The following is a 5,182-nucleotide window of genomic DNA, read 5'->3' on the forward strand; positions in this document are numbered from 1 at the left end:
CATCCTTCCTCAGCTCTAATCAAAGTCAGGAACCTACCCTATCATTTATAGCCATACCGGTAACTCAGTCACCTTCATCCAATCATCATGGTTTCATGAAATACAGATGTTGACTGTTCAGGAACAGGATGGGAGGTGTGAATGTTTATGTGAAACCACCCTGTCCTGATTTCATAATCAAATTCCAAGGTATCCTGAGGATAATAATTGTTTGAGTTACATGGCTGAAGGTGTGAATTGTTTTCAAATTTAGGGGGGTAGAGATGATAGAATGTCATTATATGTGGGTGACAGATGGTGTCCCTGCAATGGATAGTTGTTCCAGTTTGACGTAGATGGACTAGTTAGTAGTTGGATAGTTGTTCCAGTTTGACCTGTAGGTGGCTTACCTACAGGGGTCGCAGGGGTCCAAATTGCAACCTGGCCCCATGCTCCAGGGAGCCCGTGTGGCTCCCCTGTACAAGGGGATAGGAGGGCCGGTGGGGGGAAGTGGCATATAGAAGACCTGATCCTCTCCATTTTTCTCCCGCAGCCACTAAAAGCTTGCTTCTCTTCCTCTTCTTCCCCCAAGCATTCAGCGGCTGCAGGAGGAGAATGGAGGGTATTGTTTTTTTTATATGCTGCCCCTCTTATCCAGATCCTGCTGTTCATGGGCCCCTGTGTGCTCTCCCACCTCCCTGTGTGCTTTCATGGCCTCCCTTCTCTTCTGAATACGTTATTTCTTTGGTTTTACGTTATGTTATTTCTTTGGTTTTACGGTAAATTATTTCTTTTGGTTTTACGTTACGTTATTTCTTTGGTTTTACGGTAAATTATTTCTTTGGTTTTACGTTACGTTATTTCTTTGGTTTTACGTTACGTTATTTCTTTGGTTTTACGTTAAATTATTTCTTTGGTTTTACGTTACGTTATTTCTTTTGGTTTTACGATATGTTATTTCTTTGGTTTTACGTTACATTATTTCTTTGGTTTTACAATACGTTATTTCTTTGGTTTTACGTTATGTTATTTCTTTGGTTTTAAGGTAAATTATTTCTTTGGTTTTACGGTAAATTATTTCTTTGGTTTTACGTTAAATTATTTCTTTGGTTTTACGTTACGCTATTTCTTTGGTTTTACGGTAAATTATTTCTTTGGTTTTACGTTAAATTATTTCTTTGGTTTTACGTTACGTTATTTCTTTGGTTTTACGTTACGTTATTTCTTTGGTTTTTCGTTAAATTATTTCTTTGGTTTTACGTTACGTTATTTCTTTGGTTTTACGTTAAATTATTTCTTTGGTTTTATGTTACGTTATTTCTTTGGTTTTACGTTAAAGTATTTCTTTGGTTTTACGTTACGTTATTTCTTTGGTTTTACGGTAAATTATTTCTTTGGTTTTACGTTACGTTATTTCTTTGGTTTTACGTTAAGTTATTTCTTTGGTTTTACGTTACGTTATTTCTTTGGTTTTACGTTACGTTATTTCTTTGGTTTTACGGTAAATTATTTCTTTGGTTTTACGGTAAATAATTTCTTTGGTTTTGCGTTACGTTATTTTTTTTTGGTTTTATGGTAAATTATTTCTTTGGTTTTACGTTACGTTATTTCTTTGGTTTTATGGTAAATTATTTCTTTGGTTTTACGTTACGTTATTTCTTTGGTTTTATGTTAAATTATTTCTTCGGTTTTACGTTACGTTATTTCTTTGGCTTTACGATACGATATTTCTTTGGTTTTACGTTACGTTATTTCTTTGGTTTTATGTTACGTTATTTCTTTGGTTTTATGTTACGTTATTTCTTTGTTTTTACGTTACGTAATTTCTTATTTTTCTTCCTTATTTTCTTTTTTTTTTTTCATTGTTCTTTATTGAAACTCTGTACTGCTGCAAAGTACATTTTGAAGTTGTACATTATTCTCCTGAAGGTTAGAGATTATTAAACCTTTCAGTTGCTCTAAAATTGTGTCTTATGTGACCTACTAATTATCCTTACATGGAACATTGTAGCGATCGACGGATATCGTTTTTTTGTTGCCGATACCGATATTTTGGTCAATGCATATCGGTATCGGCCCATATTGGCCGATATTTTTGTACATTTAATTTTTTTTTTATCATTTGACAGGTACTCTTGTGGAGGGATCTGGGGGTCTAAAAGACCCCAAACCCCTCCTCTGCACTTAAAAGCATTAAAAAAGCCAAGTTTGGCTGTTTTGAATGCTGTCATTTTTTTTAATCTGGTTCCGAGTACCCGGAAGTGATGTCATGACATCACTTCCGGGTTTTTACATGGAGACCCGATCAGAGCCGAATGCGGCTTTCATCGGGCCTTCGGCGGCCGTGCAGGCTGGTTGCCCGGGTCTCCTGTGGGATGGGAGACCCGGGCGAGCCGTGGAAGGCGACGAGAGGGGGAATGTCCCCTCCCACTCCTTGTAATGACAGCCGAGCGGCTTCCCTGATGTCGCAAAAAGTAATAAATATTACTGTGTGGGTGATAATAACCTTAAATAATATATATATATATATATGAATGAAAATATAGAAAGTAGCCCATGCCCTGACAAAGAGTCCTCATCCCTGAATAGTAATCAGGATTGAAAAAATATATTCCACATCAATGGTCCCAAAATCCATTGATTATAGGAAAGGGGGTTGGGACTATAACGGACAGTTTGTCAATAGTATATAGGTAAGCAGAAAAAAAGACAGTATAAAATTAACTATGTTTATTCATGAGATATAAAAGTCGACACATAAGACATAGAAAGAAAAAATGATATAAATACAACATAGTTCACATGTCATGGTAGTAGTAGTCAGATGGGTGATTGCTTTGTTCTATGCATTTCGTGGGAATACTCCAGCTTCATCAGGAACTATAGCATTTGAGATTCACCCCTTTTAACAGAGTCAAGACTACATTCAAACCTTAAAAATATATTCATAAAGAGAAAAGACATGTCAGTACATGATATAGTGACAGGGAAAATCCATCATCATAAAACATGCCTTATAATGTAACCATGTGTATGTATCTTGTTCAGAGACATATAAAAGATAATAAATATTCACTGCTTACCAAACTTAACAAGTGCTAGGACAAATACATAGTTTATTTGGACCTCAGATTGCGTCTCCTGTCAGCCTGCCTCATGACTCCCAGCCAAACAGTCCCGGACGGGCCCTAGGGTCCTGAGGGGAGATGGCTACATGGTATAGATTGGGCCAGTCTTACATGGGTGCCACCAAAGCGGACAGTAGGTGGAACTATGGGTCTGCAAAAAATATGTTGTATGACTTTAGAATGATCTTATCCAAAAGTGTATAGGGAAAAAGTTGCATAGTACATCAAGGCTGGTCTGGCCCAAATATTTGTATAGGGCCTATGCTCTAGAACTCTGGGATAAAATCCTAAATGTCAATAGTATGCTCACACCACCATATTAAGAAAGCCCACCAATAAATGTTGGAATGTCACAGTGACAAATATGGGGTGCCTAGAAGCCCTCACACAATCCATATAGGGTCTGGGCTCTATCATAGGCATGGGACCATATTCTCAAAATACGAAGCCAAAAAGGGGGCTCCCAAGGCGTACAGTGCAGACCCAAAAAAAATTGAAGTGGTGTCCTAGGGGAAAAGCCCCCAACCTTATGCCAGAGAGAAACCAGAAAAAGTAATGACCAGAGTTCCAGAGTAGCCTTGTGAACTACAATTAATTCCCATAGGACAAAGACATGTGTATCCTACCTTTTACCAGCAAAGCCGCGAGTCGGGAGAACCGCCATACACAGCCTCCCGCACCCGCGGCTTAAGACTGGTCCCGCCGGAAATGACGCGCGTCCGCTAACGTCACTTCCGGCGCGGGCGCCGTTTTGACGGATGTTCGCCGCTAGAGGTCAAATGAGCCCAGCGACTTCCATCCGCACCGGCCGTGAGCCGGAGGGGGCCGATGTAAACACCGCCCCCTGCTTGGCGCCCGAATCTACACCGAAGGGGAGCCAGAGATGGCAGGGGCACAATCCGGGTCCATTACATTGATACTTGCATGAACAGCCAAGATAACAAAGAGTATATTATACATACATTAAATAGTACAATCATTAAATTGCCGTCACAGACTTGGGATAAACATAGCCAAACCATACATGTCTTGCTGAGGATCCCAAGCATGAGCCATTAGGACAACTTATACCTACAATAAAGAAAAAAGAGAAAGAAGGAGGACGCAATATACAAAAGGGAATGGGATAAAAAGGAATGGGAAAGGGCATGAAAAAAAGTTAGGTAAATTTAGGGGGGGGGGGGGTTTCCTTCCCCACCCCTATTCCCCCCTTTTTTTTTTTTTTGATAAATGATAAATAAACTATGTATTTGTCCTAGCACTTGTTAAGTTTGGTAAGCAGTGAATATTTATTATCTTTTATATGTCTCTGAACAAGATACATACACATGGTTACATTATAAGGCATGTTTTATGATGATGGATTTTCCCTGTCACTATATCATGTACTGACATGTCTTTTCTCTTTATGAATATATTTTTAAGGTTTGAATGTAGTCTTGACTCTGTTAAAAGGGGTGAATCTCAAATGCTATAGTTCCTGATGAAGCTGGAGTATTCCCACGAAATGCATAGAACAAAGCAATCACCCATCTGACTACTACTACCATGACATGTGAACTATGTTGTATTTATATCATTTTTTCTTTCTATGTCTTATGTGTCGACTTTTATATCTCATGAATAAACATAGTTAATTTTATACTGTCTTTTTTTCTGCTTACCTATATACTATTGACAAACTGTCCGTTATAGTCCCAACCCCCTTTCCTATAATCAATGGATTTTGGGACCATTGATGTGGAATATATTTTTTCAATCCTGATATATATATATATAATTATAATATTATACAATTATAATTATTATTATATAATAATAAAGTGCAATTCTTATCATCTAAAACCAACGTCCCAACTTTCTGAGATGGGATGAGGGACATCTGTTAGCAAAAGTATGTAGGCATAGAACACACCCCCTGCCACACACCCTTAAAAGAGAATTATACAAAAACTATGGTTAAACCCACAAGTGTTTTTCTTACCACTATTATTACTTTTTACTGGCTTTTGGTACTTACGAATGCAGCAATTTAGAAATTGGATGAAAGGTTTAGCACTGGGACACACTTTTGG

The sequence above is a fragment of the Pelophylax lessonae genome (assembly GCF_965119305.1).
Source record: "Pelophylax lessonae genome assembly, chromosome: 4".
NCBI classification, from domain to species: Eukaryota; Metazoa; Chordata; class Amphibia; order Anura; family Ranidae; genus Pelophylax; species Pelophylax lessonae.